Source organism: Ictidomys tridecemlineatus, chromosome 6 (assembly GCF_052094955.1).
Source record: "Ictidomys tridecemlineatus isolate mIctTri1 chromosome 6, mIctTri1.hap1, whole genome shotgun sequence".
Classification (NCBI taxonomy): Eukaryota; Metazoa; Chordata; class Mammalia; order Rodentia; family Sciuridae; genus Ictidomys; species Ictidomys tridecemlineatus.
This window is the reverse complement of record NC_135482.1, coordinates 99342693-99363523: the sequence shown is the minus strand read 5'-3', so window position 1 is coordinate 99363523 and position 20831 is coordinate 99342693. Positions and strand designations below refer to the sequence as shown.

Genomic DNA, 20831 nt, shown 5'->3' with positions numbered 1-20831 from the left:
AATTATCAAAGAAAAAGAGATGGGTAGATAGCACCTCCCATCACCTCTCACCAGGGTGCTAACAGCTTCCAGGGGAAGAATGGTATTTCCCAACACAGGCAATCACACCCTGTAGCAATCACACACTTCCTGTCTTTTGGTCACCTTTTAGTCACAGAGGCACAATGGGAGGAGGGGCAAGAGAAGAAAGAAAACCTAAAATCTATAAAGGAGCAAGACACCCCCATTCCCTCAGGCACCAGCTCCGGACCCCCTTCTCTCCACAGGATAGACCGACACTCTCTCTCTCTCTCTCTCTCTCTCTCTCTCTCTCTCTCTCTCTCTCTCTCTCTCTCTCTCTTTCTCTCTCTCTCTCTCTCTCTTTCTCTCTCTCTCTCTTTCTCTCTCTCTTTCTCTCTCTCCCCCCTCTTGCCCTCACCACCCCACCCTCACTCTTATGTTTCTTTTCTTTTATTCATTTATTAAGTTTATTCAACATGGATTTACCATGCATTTAATATACAGAGGGTACAAGGTAAATTCCAAAAACACTTTGATCAAAATTGCACATACTCTGTCTTCTCAGGAAGCCTGTGGACCAGTAGGGAGTATGTACTCAAGAATATTCACACAAATGAAAATTTTATAACATGAAGGAGGTAGACAGTGTTATAGAGTGTATAACTGAAGGCTTTGTCCAACGAAGGAGTTTTGGGGAGGTTTCCTAAAGAATTAATGGTTAAAGTATAACTTGCTGGAGAAAGTCAGGCCCTCTCATCCCCTCTGAGCCTGCTCACCAGAGTTCCATGCCCACCTCCACAGGAAGGTCTCTTCTGTTTCTTAAATAAACTTTGCTTTCTGCTCTTGCCTTGGCATTTTTGGGGTGTTTAATTTTCAACACCTGGGGAACAAGGACCTTATCCTGATTTTCAAAACTGGTATCACTTTTGGGGGGAGAATGTTATCTGACTATCTAATGTATGTAACAAATCTCTTCCCAGGAGAGGGATTGGACAATATGACATGTAGAAAAAATTAATCATCTTTCTTCTCCCAGTGTGCATTCAAGGGGTTGGAGCCTGACTTATCACTCTTCTCGTTATCACAGTGCATCAACTTTACATGAGTTATTCATTTTCAGTTATACCCAACAGGCTCTCTTACCTTTCTTTCTCAGTAGGCATATTGATTTTCAATGGAAGGAGCCCTTCCCATTCTTTTCTTTAGGCTTTCTTGAAGATCCAAGTTTGTTGGAGTTGGCTTTAGTTTTTGTTCCTCCCAGGCACTGCACACCTGAAAAGCAATATCAACTAGCTGCAAGGGGTTTATGTCAATTGCCCCGTTTGCCTACTGAAGTTTTTTTGTATGTCTGGGGCTCCCTGTCCAGTTAAGGTCACATTGACCATACAGAGATTCTTAGGAAAGTCTCTGTTCAGAAACCAACAGGACAAAAAGGCAGGTGTGCCTGCATACATGGGGACTCCAGGAGGCCCTTTCACTGCTCAACTCTGTGGACAACACTCAGGGCTCTCCCCAGAAGTTTTTTCTGACAGGCAAAAACCCAGCAACTCAGAGGAGCAGACACAAGACAGAGGAGCAAGTATGGGAGGACTTGCCTCTCACTGTCATGGGGAGCTGCCTCGGAAAACACTCTAAGTCCGAATTCAAACAAAAGAGAGCTTTATTTATGTGGCCAGGGGCTGTCACCCATTCATAGAGACTGATGCTCTGTGGGAGAACAGCAATTTCCTGGCCTGTGTCTTGGGAATATAAGGATGAAAACAACAAATCAGGGGCTTTTCTCATCATCGTGTAAGCAAGCAAGTAACAGAAGCTAAAAAAAAAAAAAAAAAAAAAAAAAAAATAGTTAGCTTAACCACATCTCCTTTCTCTCTCTGATTTCTGGAGGCCAGGAGCTGAGAAAATTTCCTTCACACACCTCTCCACTGTAATGTTCTGCCATCACTTTGGGCCCAGAGCAAGGATGTCAGTCAACCATAGCCTGAAACTTTAAAATTGTTAGCCAAGGGCTGGGGATGTGGCTCAAGCGGTAACGGGCTCGCCTGGCATGCGTGTGACCTGGGTTCAATCCTCAGCACCACATACCAACAAAGATGTTGTGTCTGCCGAGAACTAAAAAATAAATATTAAAAATTCTCTCTCTCTCTCTCTCTCTCCTCTCTCACTCTCTCTTTTAAAAAAAATAGATATTAAAAAAATTGTTAACCAAAAACAAATTTTTCCTCCTCTAAGTTGTTCTTGTTATTATTTTAGCCACAGCAATGAAAAGCTAACACAGTTAATTATCTAGACTTAATTATTACATTTCAGAGCATGTTGTACATAAGAAGTACCTACAGTCTGTCAATTTAAAAAACAAAGAAAAAAAACACAACATTACGCATACCAAAAAGAATAATTAGATATAAATGTCACAGAATATGTACAAGGTTTTATGGGGGAAAACACAAAACTTTAATGAAACATTAACTAACTAAATAAATAAACAAACAAATAGGAAGATATTCCATGTTCATGGAAAGGATTTCTAAATAATGTTAAGGCACCAGTTTGGGGGGGTTTGGGGGGGGTCGTTTGTTTGTTTTTCCAATTTGATCTGTATTCAATTCAATCTCAACCAAAACCCCAGAAAACTACTCTTTTGGATATCAACAAACTGATTCAAAAAATTGTACAGACAGCATAATTTTGAAGAGGAATAAAGTTGGAGGGCTGACACTGTCAGTCATACTATAATAATCAAGACAGTGTGGAATTCATAAAAGACAAATGGATCAAGGGAACAGAATAGAGTATGGAAATAAACACAACTGATTTTCAACAAGAGAGCAAAGGCAATCCAATGAAGAAATGATAGATTTTCACACCAAAGATGGTGCTAAAATAACTGGAAATCTACATTTAAAAAAAAAGAATATAGACATAGATATAATATTTTCAAAAAATAACTCAAATGAAATATTGGCCTAAATGAAACACAAAGAGAAAACCCCTGGGATATAAGAGAGAGAAAAAATTGAGGTGGTCTTGGGTTTTGCAATGACTTCTAAGGTTCAAAACCAAAAGTCTTGAAAAAAAAATGATAAGTTACAATCCAGAAAAATTTAAAACCTCTGTTCTAAAAAGACAATGTCAAGAGAATGGAATTATAAAGCACAGACTAGAAGACAATATTTGAAAATCACAAACATGATACAGAACTTATATGCAAAATAACTAGAATATTTCTTAGTTTTCATAATAAAAATTAAGAATAAGCTGTGCTTTAGAAATAGTCAATTCAGTGACTGAACAAAGCATTTAATAAACCAGGTCCTTTCCATGACTTTATTCTGGCATTCACAGTGTTTCTATCATTCTAAAACTTGGCCAGCCGTGGTGGCTCAGGCCTGTAATCCCAGGTGCTCGGGAGGCTGAGGCAGGAGGAGCTTGAGTTTAAAGCCAGCCTCAGCAATTTAGGGAGGCACTAAGCAATTCAGTGAGACCCTGTCTCTAATAAAATACAAAACAGGACTAGGGATATGGCTCAGTGATTGAGTGCCCCTGAGTTCAATTCCCATATCTTCTACTATCAAGTATAACTAATTAAAACAAATAAAAAATTAAAAAGAGAGAGAGATTCATTCCCTGATTCCTCTGAAAGCAATTTGTTGGCAGGATTTGCATTTCATGATGTTCCTACCCAGCCACTATTGTGATTGTTTTGATAACTTGAGTTAATCACTATCTACCCACAGAGCTGAATGTGAAATCAGCAGCCCAAATCACCTGAGCTTCACCAAGGAAAGTGACATTAAACAACATTGAACTTTTGTTGGAATAACTTTTGTGAGGAAAAGGTATGGATAAATATGAACCACAATCCTTAATATCGGTTCCTCATGAAATCTCATTTGCAACATTCTTAACTGCTGCAAACCACTTAATTGTGTATACATAATATTTCCTCAAACCCTCAGATGAACATTGGTTTAACACATTTGGATTGCATCTTACTGTTTCTTCTCTCCTTGAGTCACTGTGTTTATCCCCAGTAAATATACACTGTTGACTTCTATGTAGTCAAAGAAAAAACTATTAACATTCAGTACTAAGATTATCTGAACAAAATGAAGATCATATGGGCCCTGAAGATTTATTGTCTTATGGTTTATTTGGGGTTTTTTTGTTTGTTTGTTTTGGTTTTGTTTTTGTTCCAGGGATTGAACCCTGGGGTTGCTTAACCCCTGAGCCACATCCTCAGCCCATTTTATATTTTATTTAAAGACAGGATCTTGCTAAGTTGCTAAGGCTGTCTTTGAACTCAAAATCCTCCTGCCTCAGCCTCATGATCAGCTGGGATTACAGGCATTACATACAACTGTTTTATTTGTTTTTAAAAGCAACTATAAAAATGAATATGGAGCCTGTTACAGTTTGGATATGAGGTGCCCCCCAAAAGCTCACGTGTGAGACAATGCAAGAAGGTTCAGAGGAGAAAATTACTGGATTGTGAGAGTCTTAACCCAATCAGTGAATTAATCCCCAATGGAATTAACTAAGTGGTATCTGGAGGCAGGTAAGGTGTGGCTGGAGAAAGTGATTAACTGGGGGTGTGGCTATGGGATATATTTTGTATCTAGAGACTGGAGTCTCTCTCTTTGCTTCATGATTACCGTGATGTGAGCTGCTTCCCTCTACCACACACTCCACCATGATGTTCAGCCTTATCTCGAGCCCTGAGAAATGGAGCCAGCCTTCTATGGACTAAGACCCTTGAAACCATGAGCCATCAAATAAAATTTTCCTCCACTATATTTGCTCTGGTCAGATCCTTTAGTCACAGCAGCAAAAAAGCTGACTAAACAGAGCCTAAAATTCTAAAATACATATAATTTTATTTGCCAATTAAACATTAATTAAGCTAAAGATGGGGAAAGAAAATAGAGGAACTATACCATATATCAGTAAATAAATCTTAACAATCAGAAAGAAATTTGCAGAGAGACCTGTGTGCCTTCCATGTGTTCACAAAAGGGGTCTCTGGGATAGTTTCTGGCACTTTCAAAATTCTCAGTAAATGCTTTGTGAATGAGGGAAAACATTAATCAATGAGTAAATATGTGGAAAATATTCTCATAAGTGAAATAGTTGACCACATACCTAAAAATTCTATATATGTAAAGATAATAAGTTCTTTACATATATCTCTTATATGTAAAGAACTTATTATCTATATCTGTAATATTAGATGCCCATTCAATCACAAGTACATTGAGAATATTTTGATTCATAAGAAGATCTTCATCATCTCACAAACTAACCTAGAATCATGCTGACAAACCACATCATTCAAGTCCCATCCTGTATTTTGATAGAAAGTTAGTGTAACACATTGCTCTTGGCTGTGACTAGATGCCAGAATCTGAAAGAGAGAAAAAATATGAAAGAAATTTTTTTCCAATAGTATTTTTAAAAGGGTTAGAGACAGTAAAAGGACTAGAGGCCAGGGTAGAATTTTGTGAAAATCAGAGACAGATACCCCAAACAACCCTTCTCCACTTCTCATGCAGTTTCTCTTCCACCATCCCCTCTAGTATTCCCCTTGAAAACTGTGCCTACATCACTAAGTATTCTTATACCTTAATGCATTAAACATCCTCCCAGCAAGTGCAATGGGCGCACACCTGTAATCCCAGCAGCTCGGGAGGCTGAGACAGTCAGATCAGGAGTTCAAAACCAGCCTCAGCAAAAGCGAGGCTCTAATCAACTCAATGAGACCCTGTCTCTTAAATAAAATACAAAAAAAAATAGGGCTAGGGATGTGTCTCAGTGGTCGAGTGCCCCTGAGTTCAATCCCTGGTACCCCCAAAAAAAATCCTCCGAAAGAATATCCCAGTTTCTCCTCAGTTTGTGCATCCATAGGTCCTGTTACCAGGAGACTGTCAATCCATAGGGCTTTCTTATATAATGAAGAGATGTCACCATGGTCCCATGTAAATAGTATTTTTTTTCTTCTTCTTAATGGAATGATTTTGGAGTCTAAAGAACTAGTTAAAATCTATAAATCCTCTACTTATTCTTATCTTCTTGGACAAATAATTTAATTTCCTCAATTCTCAGTTTGCCCATCTAATAATTGGGGAGTACAATAAAAGTACTATATGTTTCACAAAATAGATATGAAGATCAAAGGTGGAAATATGCTGAAGAACTTAAGAGTTTTTTAAGATTATATAAATATGAGATATTATAAAAGTACAATTTAGGCTTCTTGCTTTTTATGAGAAACATTAAAGCTTCATCAATTTTGATCTTAACAAGAATTTTATTATAGAACTACAAATAGTTAAAAATCAATGCAGAACATACCTGGATTTGAGGACCATTGTTGGGTGACCTTAGCTGAACTATCTATACTCTCCAAACACAATTTGCCTCATCTCTATAGTGGAAAAAATAATAACCTATGTGTCTCATAAGTTTCTTGTGATGATTAAATGACAATAGAATTTCTTAATCCTGTGCTCTACAGTCAGTACAAGAGAGTGAGCTGTTTTAGTTTTAGTTTCATAACTGATGTTGGACAACCTACATACCCTGCCAGATCCAGGACCCTGCCTTTATCTAATTCAATACTCACATGGCACTCGGATCCTAAGGTGTCCCATTGACCCATTGCCAATGTCTCTGACACTCTGGATCTGACAGGCCCACATCATAAACCGCATCTATTTGCAGATCTGGAATGATAAAATCCTAAGGGAAACAAAAACAAAGGAAAAGTACTCAGCAAAACTAAGTTCCTTTTGTTGTTGTTGTTGTTGTTGTTGTTGTTGTTGTTGTTTGTAAGTTTGGATTTTTTTTAATGTGTTTTAATTATACAAATTTATGGGGTACACTTTCGGTGGCGGGGTGACGGGGTGACCCTGCGGCCTGATGGCTCTGGGTAGGTCCAAGGCCTGACCTCCCGCACAGGTGCAATGGAGCATCTTGCCAGTGGCAGGGCTGACACAGCAGCAGTGCTAGAGCCAGGAAGTTTGCCTACCAGAAGCTAAGCGCCTTCAATGAGATGCTGCGGCCTTGAGAAGAAGTGACTGAACCTGCTTGTGGTGTGATCTTGGCCAGGACAACCAACCAGCTTCTGCAGCCCAGTTAAGATCCAAAGAGTCCAAGAAGGATATAGCCCAGCCTCACCCGGTGGCCGCCACCCACCTCCATCCTTGTCCAGGGATTCGCTGGGACACCTTCCTCTGCTGGGGGCTCAGAGAAGTTACTTTTTTACATAGGCTGAGGTCAAGTGTTAACACCAAGAACATTAGGATTTATGGCTGAAGTTTCAGAACGTCAACTGGAATAATAACTGAAGTTTTAAGCAAAAGGTATTCGAGTGCATTAAAAGATTTGCTTCATGTGTTTAAAAAATACATATAAGAAATTTATGGGGTACAGGGTGATAAGTTGATCCATGTGTATAGTGTGTAATAATCAAATCAGGGTTGTTAACATTTCCATCTCCTTTAACATTTTTTAAGTTTTTTTAACATGTAGAAATTTTACCTACTTATAGGTACAGTGTAATATTTCAACTGAGTTCTTCAAGATCAAATAGAAATGAGAAGAAAAAGAAAAAGCATCCAGGAATAGCCACATGGGAGTTCCCCAGAAAGGTAAGTCTTCTCTAGCTGAGCAAAGCAAGATCAAAGACATCACTTATGACCCTGATTTTCATTACATATGAAAGCAATTCCTACCCATGATCATAATGAATTCTCATCTCAGACTCAATACCCCTCTTTTTTTCACTAAGAGAGGGCATTGTTCAAAGTTGTCCACAAGAATTTTTTCAAATCTAATCATTTTCCTTTCATAATTTCAAAGATTCTTTTTTTAAATATTTTTAAAATTGCCAGTGGATCTTTACTTTATTTATTTTTATGTGGTGCTGAGAATCAAACCCAGTGCCTCACACATGCTAGGCAAGCACTCTACCACTGAGCCACAACCCCAGCGCTCAAAGAGTCTTTTTTTTTTAAATATATTTTTTAGTTGTAAATGGATCTCTTTTATTTTATTTATTTATTTACATGAGGTGCTGAGGATCGAATCCAGGGCCACACACATGCCAGGCAAGTACTTTATCACTGAGACACAATTCAAGCCCCCCTCAAAGATTCTTTGTATTCATTTTTGATTGTTTATTGTGACTCTTCATAAATTAACTTTATTTTCCCATTCAAATTAATATTCCTCTCTCTAAGAAGTTAACAATTCATAAAACACTTACATATTAAAATAATAAGCTGATATTTCAGGTAGAAATATATTCATTCTTCCACTAAACCCCTCGTTGCATATTTTTAATGCCACAATTTCTCTGGGGTAATTTAGTTACACTGAAATAGGAACAAGGTGTGGAATGAATGGAAAGGCTGAGCAAGCCTTTCCTACCTATTTTCTTGAAAGCACCAACACCCAGAACAATAAAAACTACCGCCTTTTAGGAAAAGAGTATAAATAATCAGACAGGCTCATGACTCCATTATCTCCTAGAAAGTACCTGCTCTTCCTTGCTGTTGATCACCAGCAAATGAGCCTCCATTCTAGAGCAGTTCTCCTGACTCTTATTCCAAGATTTTGCATCGGTAGAAATAAAGTAGCAACTGGAACTAAATGACTTCCAATTCTTTGGGCAACAGCTCCAGACTTTTCCTTTATTGGGAAGAGAGGGATATAGGTGCAATATAAGGAAATATCTTTTAAAATAGTGTGTAGTGTTAAAATTAAGGGCCAATGGAGACCACAAGAACACTGTAATCCTATCTCCATCCAGATGTAGCAAGGAGTCTTCTCCTATCAGGTGTCAATGAGCCCAGTTTACATCAACCTGGATGTCAGTGTCCCTTTCTTCTGCTGAAATGCTATCAGGAAAAGTCAGCTAAAATATAATGTTTAAATAAGACCCAGACTCCAAAACCTCAATACAAAAATGTCCAAATCTCAACAGAAAATAATTAATTATACCAAGGACCAGGAGTTCTCAAAAAAAAAAAAAAAACAGATATCAACAGATGCCAAAAATCAAGATAACAAAAAGTTAGAATTATCTGACAAAGATTTCAAAGCTGTCATATATTTCAAGAAAAATGAATAAAATAAATGTCCATCAATAACTAAAAAAAAGAAAGAAAGAAAGATTGACAATGAGAGTTTTTTTTAAAAGAATGTAGAAACATTCTTGAAATGAAAGGAAAAATAGACTCAGCAAAGAAACTGAAGATGTAAAGAACAAAATGGAAATATTATCATTGAAAAATCCAAAAACCTCTTTAAAAGCTTATGGATGAACTGGGCATGGTGGTGCATGCCTGTAATTCCAGCGGCTTGGGAGGCTGAGGCAGCAGGATCGCAAGTTCAAAGCCAGCCTCAGCAAAAGCGGTGCACTAAGCAACTCAGTGAGACCCTGTTTCTAAATAAAATACAAAAAATAGGGCTAGGAATGTGGCTAGTGGTCAAGTGCCCCTGAGTTCAATCCTTGGTACCCCCCCCCAAAAAAAATTAAAAAGCTTATAGGTGAGATCAACATCAGAATGGAGAAGGGGACAGAGAAATCAGTGAATTGGCAGAAAAAAAAATAATAGAAATTTCCAACAGAAAAACAGATGAAATAAATATAAAAAATATAATAAAACCCCATATCATGATCCTAAATGTGTAATACCAAACAATAGAGGTCCAAAATATATAAAGTAAAAACTTACACAAATGCAGAGTGAAAACAAAAGAGAGATTTACATTATCATAGGTGGACACAACTATACATGCCAAATATCAACAAGAATATTGAAAAACTCAAAAACCTCATCAACCAAGAGATTCTAATGAACATGTTTAGAACAGTTCACTCAACAACTAAATACCCATTCTTTACAAATGTCCATGGAACATATACCAAGACAGACCACACACTGATATGTGAAACAAACCTCAACAAATTTACCATCATTAAAATCACATAGTGCCCTCTAACCATTATGGAAACATACTAAAAATCAAAAACAAAACAGGAAAATCACCAAACACTAGGCACCAAGTAAATGAAGTGTCTCCCAATGCCTAAGCTAGAAAAACAAAATAAATTTTTTTAAAAGTATTGAATTATGGCCCAAAATATAAAATAAATATCCATGGGTACATGTAGATATAAATTACTGAATAAATTAGTAAATAAGATAGAAGAGGCAAATCTCATACACATAAGCCTTTCAATTAAATTATGTAGATATTTGGGGTGGTTCATTTTACATACTATTTTGATCAAGCACTCTGGGTATTGCTTCAAGGATGTTTCTGGATGAGATTTACATTTTAATCGGTGGACTTTGAGTAAAGAAGATTGCTTCCTTAATATGGATGGGCCTTGTTTTATCAGTTGAAGATTTAAACAAAACAAAAGAATGCCCTCCCCAGAGCAAGAGAGAATTCTCCAGCACACTGCCTTTAGACTTCATTTGCAACACTCACTTTTCCTGATCCTGCAGCAGACTGTCATTGGCCTCAAAACTGCCACTCTTTCCTGATCTCCAGCAAACCGGTCTTCCCAACCACATTTTGGGCTTTTCAAGCCTCCATGATTGCATGAGCTAATTTCTTGAAAGGAAATATCCATATTTTCTATGTATTCTACTGGTTATGTTTCTCTGGAGAACCCGGACTAATGGACACCCTAATGGACAGGGAACATAACTCCTCAATCCTGAAATGTGGACAGCACTTAGCAACTTTCCTTGGAAGAAAACAGTGTGGAATAGGGAGAGAAAAAGAGCAACTTTACAGTGGAGAAACCTGAGAAACACTACTTTACCTAGGTGATCAAGGTCAACATCAACAGTTAAAAAGTACTTTGATAATATATATCCTTAATATTATGTAATGAAAATAGCAGTTTACATCTATGGCCTTCCTCCCAAAAACTAATAACCCCAGTCTAATCATTAGAAAAACATTAAAATTTTTGTTTTTTGGACCAGGGATTGAATCCAGGGGTGCTTTGTCTCTGGGCCACATCCCCAGCACTTTTTTATACTTTCTTTAGAGACAGAGTCTAACTAAGTTGCCTAGGCCTTTGCTAAGATGCTAAAGCTGGCTTTGAATTATCATTCCTCTTGCCTCAGCCTCTCAAGCTACTGAGATTACAGACATGCACCATCACACCCAGCAAAACATCAAATTTTAATGGAGGGACAGCCTAGACTAGTATTCCTAAAAATCCTAAAATTCCTAAAAATAAAAGTCATCAAAAAAAGTTTGAAAATTATCACAGCCAAGAGGAAAATAGATATGAAAACTAAATATAACATGATGTTCTGAGTGAGATTCTAGTACAGAAAAAGAACATTAGGTGAAAACTAAGAAAATCTTAATATATAATGAACTTCAGTGATAATATATCAATATTGGCTCATTAATTATAACGAATGCCCTCACTCATATAAGGTGGTAATAAATAGGGAATATTGTATATACAAGGTAGGGTTCAAATAAGACCTATTCATATTGTCTGCTCAATTTTTCTGTAAATGTAAAAATGTTCATTGAAAAATGAACATAAAATGTGAGTAAAATACTCAAAAAATAAAATGTCATTAAAAATACATTTTTATTTGCATATTTTAATGTTTCAAATAAATGAGTTCATTAATAAAAATACTCATAAAAAATGTGAGAGGAAAAAGTAAGTGTGCACAGAAACTTCAGAAAGAAACTAAAGCTAAAGAGATGTAAAGGCAATATGTCCTTTTTCATAGTCAAACCTCCAATGAGCAACTTAAAATATACATATAAGATTTTTAGGTCCTATAACATTCTATACATGTAGTTGAGAATGATCATGAAACTCCCTTTTTTAATATTATAAACCTGGAAATCTTATTGTAAATATTAATTTAGGATCCTTACTAAATTCTACTCATTAAATTTTACCTTTCATGGTTGAATAGTGTCTTGAACAATTCTGGGTGGATTGGTTCTTTTGTAGAATTTGGATACTTCTTTTCTTCAAGAATCTGAGAATATTTTTGAAATAAAACTGGAAAAGAGAATTTAAAGACATGCATTTTTCCAGGTAGTATTATGACTTTGTTCTTTACTATTATTTTCTTGCATTCTTTATAGAAACAAAATCTACTAATGTCTGATTACCTGAGTAAATGTAGCCCTACTGGAAAACATTTCCCCATCATCCCACAGACACTAACCCTGTTGATTTTGAAACTATAAACTCACACACACACACACACACACACACACACACACACATATACACACATACAATACACATATATAACGTACAAAGTATATTTATATAGAGATTAAAAGAGGACGTGAAAGTTCCATCATAATGGGTCTAAAAGAACTTATCCATGTTATCCATAAACACATAAAAAATTCATATAAAGATTAAATCTCAGTGAAAAGGAATAAAAGTCAGAAAATACTTGCATTTAATTGGTACACAGTCTGGGACTTTGTGGGAAGGAGAAATTAGCTAATTCTGAGGGGTTCTGAGATATCTTAGATAATAGAAATTTTGAAAATAACCCAACATTGATCAAGAGGGCATGCTTTTTCTCCTATTCTTTCTTTTCCTTTCTCTTCATCCCAACTGCCTCTTATTCCTCAGGGTACCAACACTCTCTTTTTTTTTTATTGGGTGTTCACAACATTACAAAGCTCTTGACATATCATATTTCATACATTAGATAGAAGTGGGTTATGAAATCCCAATTTTACCCCAAATGCAGATTGCAGAATCACATCGGTTACACATCCACAATTTTACATAATGCCCTATTAGTAATTGTTGTATTCTGCTACCCTTCCTATCCCCTACTATCCCCCCTCCCCTCCCCTCCCATCTTCTCTCTCTACCCCATCTACTGTAATTCATTTCTCTCCTTGTTTATTTTCCCATTCCCCTCACAACCTCTTATATGTAATTTTGTAGAGCAATGAGGGTCTCCCTTCATTTCCATGCAATTTCCCTTTTCTCTCCCTTTCCCTCCCATCTCATGTCTCTGTTTAATGTTAATCTTTTCTTCCTGCTCTTCCTCCCGGCTCTGTTCATAGTTGCTCTCATTATATCAAAGAAGACATTTGGTATTTGTTTTTTAGGGATTGGCTAGCTTCACTAAGCATAATCTGCTCTAGTGCCATCCATTTCCCTGCAAATTCCATGATTTTGTCATTTTTAGTGCTGCGTAATATTCCATGGTGTATAAATGCCACATTTTTTTTTATCCATTCATCTATTGAAGGGCATCTGGGTTGGTTCCACAGTCTAGCTATTGTGAATTGTGTTGCTATGAACATCGATGTGGCAGTATCCCTGTAGCATGCTCTTTTAAGGTCTTCAGGGAATAGTCCGAGAACGGCAATAGCAGGGTCAAATGGTGGTTCCATTCCCAGCTTCCCCAGGAATCTCCATACTGCTTTCCAAATTGGCTGCACCAATTTGCAGTCACACCAGCAATGTACAAGTGTACCTTTTCTCCACATCCTCGCCAGCACTTGTTGTTCTTTGACTTCATAGTGGCTGCCAATCTTACTGGAGTGAGATGGTATCTTAGGGTGGTTTTGATTTGCATTTCTCTGACTGCTAGAGATGGTGAGCATTTTTTCATGTACTTGTTGATTGATTGTATATCCTCCTCTGTGAAGTGTCTGTTCAGGTCCTTGGCCCATTTGTTGATTGGGTTATTTGTTATCTTATTGTCTAATTTTTTGAGTTCTTTGTATACTCTGGATATTAGGGCTCTATCTGAAGTGTGAGGAGTAAATATTTGTTCCCAGGATGTAGACTCCCTATTTGCCTCTCTTATTGTTTCTCTTGCTGAGAAAAAAACTTTTTAGTTTAAGTAAGTCCCATTTGTTGATTCTTGTTATTAACTCTTGTGCTATGGGTGTCCTATTAAGGAATTTGGAGCCCAACCCCACAATATGTAGATCGGAGCCAACTTTTTCTTCTGTCAGACACAGAGTCTCTGATTTGATATCAAGCTCCTTGATCCATTTTGAGTTAACTTTTGTGCATGGTGAGAGAAAGGGATTCAGTTTCATTTGTTGCATATGGATTTCCAGTTTTCCCAAAACCATTTGTTGAAGATGCTATCCTTCCTCCATTGCATGCTTTTAGCCCCTTTATCAAATATAAGACAGTTGTAACTTTGTGGATTAGTCTCTGTGTCCTCTATTCTATACCATTGGTCCACCCGCCTGTTTTGGTATCAGTACCATGCTGTTTTTGTCACTATTGCTCTGTAATATAGTTTGAAATCTGGAATCGTGATACCGCCTGATTCACACTTCCTGCTTAGAATTGCTTTTGCTATTCTGGGTCTTTTATTTTTCCATATGAATCTCATGATTGCTTTATCTATTTCTACAAGAAATGCCGTTGGGATTTTGATTGGCATTGCATTAAACCTATAGAGAACTTTTGGTAATATTGCCATTTTGATAATGTTAGTTCTGCCAATCCATGAACAGGGTATATTTTTCCATCTTCTGAGATCTTCTTCTACTTCTCTCTTTAGGGTTCTGTAGTTTTCATTGTATAAATCTTTCACCTTTTTTGTTAGGTTGATTCCCAAGTATTTTTTTTTTTTTGAGGATATTGTGAATGCAGTGTTTTTCCTCATTTCCGTTTCAGAAGTTTTGTCGCTGATATACAGAAATGCCTTTGATTTATGCGTGTTGATTTTATATCCTGCCACTTTGCTGAATTCATTTATTAGTTCTAGTAGTTTCTTTGTAGACCCTTTTGGGTCTTCTAGGTATAGAATCATGTCATCTGAAAATAGTGATAATTTAAGTTCTTCTTTTCCTATTTTTATGCCTTTAATTTCTTTTGTCTGTCTAATTGCTCTGGCTAGTATTTCAAGGACTGAATTAAATAGAAGTGGTGAGAGAGGGCATCCCTGTCTTGTTCCAAATTTTAGAGGGAATGCCTTCAACTTTTCTCCATTCAGAATGATGCTAGCCTGAGGCTTAGCATAGATAGCTTTTACAATGTCAAGGTAAGCTCCTGTTATCCCTAGTTTTTCTAATGTTTTGAACATAAAGGGATGCTGTACTTTGTCAAATGCTTTCTCTGGGTCTATCAAGATGATCATATGATTCTTATCTTTAAGTCTATTGATGTGGTGAATAACATTTATTGATTTCCGTATATTGAACCAGCCTTGCATCCCAGGGATGAATCCCACTTGATCATGGTGCACAATTTTTTTGATGTGCTTTTGTATCCGATTCGCCAGAATTTTATTGAGGATTTTTGCATCTAGGTTCATCAGAGATATTGGTCTGTAGTTTTCTTTCTTTAAGGTGTCTTTGGTTTCGGAATCAGGGTGATGTTGGCCTCATAGAATGAATTTGGAAGAGCTCCCTCTTTTTCTATTTCCTAAAATAACTTGAAAAGTATTGGTATTAATTCTTCTTTAAAGGTTTTGTAAAACTCTGCTGTATACCCATCTGGTCCTGGGCTTTTCTTGGTTGGTAGTCTTTTGATTGCTTCTTCAATTTCATCCATTGATATTGGTCTGTTCAAATTGTGTGTATCCTCCTGACTCAGTCTGGGCAAATCATATGACTTAAGAAATTTATCAATGTCTTCACTATCTTCTATTTTATTGGAATATAGGTTTTCAAAATAATTTTTAATTGTCTTCTGTATTTCTGTAGCATCTGTTGTGATATTGCCTTTTTCATCCCATATGTTAGTAATTTGAGTTCTCTCTCCTCTTCGTTAGCATGGCTAAAGGTCTGTCAATCTTATATATTTTTTCGAAGAACCAACTTTTAGTTTTGTTAATTTTTTCAATAGTTTCTTTTGTTTCAATTTCATTGATTTCTGATCTGATTTTAATTATTTCTTGCCTTCTGCTACATTTGCTGTTGTTTTGCTCTTCCTTTTCTAGGGCTTTGAGATGAAGTGTGAGCTCATTTATTTATTGTTTTTTTTTTTTCTTTTTTTGAGTAATGACCTCCAGGCAATGAATTTCCCTCTTAAAACTGCTTTCATTGTGTCCCATAGATTCCAATATGTTGTGTCTGTATTTTCATTTATCTCTAAGAATTTATTTCCTCCTTTATGTCTTCTGTAACCCATTTATCATTCAGTAACATATTGTTCATTTTCCATGTGATGTAGGATTTTTCCTTCCTTCTTTTATCATTGATTTCCAGTTTAATTCCATTATGATCAGATAAAATGCATGGTATTATCTCCACCCCTTTATATTTACTGAGGGTTGCCCTATGGCATAATATATGGTCTATTTTTGAGAAGGATCCATGTGCTGCTGAGAAAAAAGTATATCCATTTGATGATGGTTGATATATTCTATATATGTCAGTTAAGTCTAGGTTATTGATTGTGGTATTGAGTTCTATAGTTTCTTTATTCAACTTTTGTTTGGAGGATCTGTCCAATGGTGAGAGAGATATGTTGATGTCACCCATAATTATTGTATTGTGGTCTATTTGATTCTTGAACTTGAGGAGAATTTGTTTTATGAATGTCGCAGAACCATTATTTGGTGCATAAATATTGAAAATTGTTACGTCTTGTTGATGAATGGTTCCTTTTAACAGTATATAATGTCCTTCCTTATCCCTTTTGGTTAACTTAGTCTTGAAGTCGATTTTATTCAATATGAGGATGGCCACCCCTGCTTTCCTCCGAGGACCGTGTGCGTGGTATATTTTTTCCCATCCTTTCACCTTCAGCCTGTGTATGTCTTTTCCAATCAGATGTGTCTCCTGGAGGCAGCATATTGTTGGATTTGTTTTTTTAATCCATGATACCAGCCTATGTCACTTTATTGGAGAGTTTAAGCCATTAACATTCAGAGTTACTATTGATATATGGTTTGTACTTCCAGCCATGTTTGATTATTTATCCTTTTTAAAAAAAATTTAGTTTGTTTATCCATGATTATCTTTCCCCTCGCCCTCTGTCTTTACCGAGGCACTTCCCACTGATGGTTTTGGTTATTGTTTTTTATTTCTTCCTCGTGTAGTGTTTTGCTCAAAATGCTTTGCAAAGCTGGTTTTCTGGCTGCAAATTCTTTTAACTTTTGTTTATCATGAAAGATTTTTATTTTGTTGTCATACCTGAAGCTTAATTTTGCTGGATACAGAATTCTTGGTTGGCATCCATTGTCTTTCAGTGTTTGAAATACATTGTTCCATGACCTTCTTGCTTTCAGTGTCTGTGATGAAAAATCCGCTGTTAACCTTATTGGTTTACCCCTAAATGTAATCTGCCTCCTTTCTCTTGTAGCTTTTAATATTTTCTCTTTGTTCTGTATATTGGAAATCTTCATAACAATGTGTCTTGGCATTGGTTTACTGTGATTTTGTGTGCTCGGTGTCCTGTATGCATCTACAATTTGTATATCTGTTTCCTTTTTTATTTCTGGAAAGTTTTCTGTAATTATTTCATTCAGCAGGTTACTCATTCCCTTGATTTGAATCTCTGTACCTTCTTCTATCCCGATGACTCATAAGTTTGGTTTTTTTATGTTATCCCATAACTCTTGGATGTTTTTCTCGTGATTTTTTACCAGCCTTTCTGAGTTGGCTAGACTCTTTTCAAGATGATATATTTTGTCTTCATTATCTGACATTCTGGCTTCTACTTGCTCCACTCTGTTAGTGATACTCTCAATTGAGTTTTTAATTTGGTTTATCGTTTCCTTCATTTCTAGAATTATTGTTTGATTATTTTTATAATCTCTATCTCCTGATAAAGATGCTTAACTTCTTCTTTTATCTGTTTATGTAATTCATTCTCAATGTGTTCTTTTGCTGCTTGAATTTGCTGTCTCGTATCCTCTTTAAGGTTCCATTCCATCTGTCTAAGGTGTTCCTTGAGTTCTTTATATGACCATTTTTCTGATGACTCTAGATCCTCCTGAATATTTAGGCTGTCCTGCATTGTTTGTACTCCTTTTCTTCCTTGCTTTTTCAAGCTGCTCATGTTACTTCTTGTTCTGTTTGACTGCTGAGTTACTGTTTACTCCTATAAATTTATTTGATGCTTGGGAGGAAAGGTATTAGAAGGGAAGGGAAGAAGTCACTAAAGAGAATGAGAGTAGGCGGGTAGAATTCAATGAAGGGGGAATAAGAAAATTGAAAAGAAATGAAAAGACAAAAGAAGAAAATAAAAATAGGAATTAAAAAAGAAAAAAAAATTTTTTAAATAATTAAAAAAATTAAAATTAAAATTAGAAGAAAAAAATTGAAAAAAAATTTAAAAAACAGCAAGAAAGAAAAATGAAAATGAAAGAAAAAACCCAAATCAACAAAAAAAGAGAAAAAAAAAAAACTAATGGATGCAGTCTTAGGGTTTGCTTAATTTCTCTTCCAGTAAGTGGTGCTGTGCCCACCAGGCCATGTTTCTCCTGTCAATACGCGGGAACCATTCACTGTGCAGCAGCTCCTCCTCCCAGACTGGGTGAGTCTCCAATCCTGAGTGCCTAGGGCCTCCTCTTGTGTCTAGTCACTTCCCCACTTTTCCTCTAGCCAGGCCCCTCTCACTGGTGCCACTCACCACAATACTGGCTACACACCAGGTCTACTGCTCCTGGGAGCCCTGTTTTCATGAATGTCTGTGCACACTCTCCCTGTTTGCCATTCCCTCAGACCCTAAGTTTGTAGAATTTGGGGCTGAGAATCCTCAGCGAATTTTACTTGCCCTCCGGTAGCCACGCCCCCCATAGCTGGTGCAAGAGACCTCAGCTGTCAGCCCTGGTGGGAGCGGTAGCTGGGAGTTCCGCGCCACTGATCCCCCACCACTTCTGATTCCCTCAGTCTGGCTATCGCACTCACAGGAGAGCTGGGAGGGGCCCTTACGGGAGAGCTGGGAGGGGCCCTTAAGATTTCCTCGCTGTGTGGGGAGGGAAGGCTAGGGAATTACACACCTGTAGCCACAGGTTTCAATGAAGTTATCTCCTCTGCCGCAGTCTGGTGACGTCAGTTCTCTGCCATGGTGGTATCTCTTGCAAATGGAGACAGTTCGTTTCCCTTTGCCGGGTGACCAATGCAACAGGTGGGTCATTACTGTCTCTCCCAAGCCCCGTTTCAAACCTCTGGCCACTACCTATGGAGGCTCGGTTGGCATTTACCTCCGTAGGATCAGAAGGGCTGACCAGTTGTTTCAGCCAGATGGATTAGTGCTGAGTCACAGATGTTTGTCTGCGGGAAGCAGGCGAACGGGAGCTTGAATTCAGCCGATCCAGGCTCAGTGTGTGTTCTGAGAGGCCAAGACTGTTGGCCCCAGATCCACGTCAGCTCAGCATTGCCTAGTGATCCTGAGCAAACAGCATTTAGACTGTTTACAACTCCCTATGTCCGCACAGCTGAAGAGGTCAGAGACTTGATCTCTCCGCACCCACCACCATGTTGGAATCCCTACCAACACTCTCATGTCACTCCCTATTTAAAACTAACTCTCCTCTCTCCCTCCGCCCCCCCCCCCATTAGATTTGCTCTCTTTCTTCCTAACCTTCTATTTGTTTCTTGACCCACCTCATTCTGGCTTTGATTTCTACCATTTCACTTAAGCCACCCTTCAAATAGATCACCTAAGACCACTTATTAGTCATCTTCCTAATGAATTTCTTGCAATATTTGACTCCAGTTCTCTGCCTCCTTAACTCTTCAGACATTACTTTCTATTTTCGCTTAACCTTTCTTGCTATTGCTTCTTGTTCTTTTTTATGAGCTCTTGCCCCTCCATCCATCTCTTCTAAACTGTTAAAATTCCCCAGAATTCCACCCTTATCACTTCTTCTCATACTAAGTCCTCTTCCTGAGTAATACCATATATTCCCTGGTCTTACCTGTTGCCATTATGTGAATAACTTCCAGAACTCAGACCTAACTCCTAAAACCCAGACAAATGTTCCTCCCACTAAACATGGGCACATCCAATGTACCCAAAAGTTAAATCATCACCTTCCAACTAAACCTGCTACTCATACTAACTTGTTTATCTTTTTGAATGGCTTCATCGTTGCTGAGTTTACTAGGTCAGAATATTAGAGTCACACTTAACTTTTCTGGGTCTGTTAATCACCAGATCTAAATATTCATCAAGCCTTCTTGATTATATCTTTTTTGCCATTCAGAGCTACCTCCTCTTCTCTTTCTTCAGTAATAGTATCCTTGATCAAGTTCTCAATGTGCCTCAACAGGATTATCCATTAGCCTTTTAACCTTTCTTTAACACCAACATTGTGCTCATAAACCCATTGTCACAGCTTTGTAAAAACAAACTTTCTATAAGTCAAATTTGATCATATCAATTCCTTGCTCAAAATTCCTCAGTGGCTCACCATGACTGTGACACATTGTTAAAATGGCCTCAATATTTAACCCTCCCTGTATGAATTCATTGCCTTTGCAATGTGACTTTGCAGCTTTTCCAATCAAGAAGTGAGGTCTATTTCTCCACCACTTGAGTCTGAGCTGCTTTTAAATCTTTCTTTGGCCAATAGAATGTGCAAAAGAAACTGTGATTGTTCCAAATTAAAACTTCAATATGACTTCATTCCACACGCAGCCCTGGAAGTCTGCAAGGGGCAATGTGAACAAACCCAGTCTAGATTGATGAATGATGCCAGAAATGTGGTGAAACTGTCCCTGTCATTCCTTGACATCATCTTTCTCAGAAGCCAAGTTACCTGTGACTAGTATCTGACATCATATGCATGAGTGAGTTCAGCTAGGAAGAGGGACCTTTCAGCTGAGACCAGTCTAAGTTGCCAAACCTCAGAAGTGAAAGG

General features: G+C 37.4%; 1 pseudogene; it reads right to left on the bottom strand.

Moving 5' to 3' along the window:
• Positions 1 to 6618: 6618 nt before the first annotated feature.
• LOC120888568 (C-type lectin domain family 4 member A-like) lies at positions 6619 to 19896 on the bottom strand (annotated as a pseudogene).
• Between the last annotated feature and the right edge of the window lie 935 nt (positions 19897 to 20831).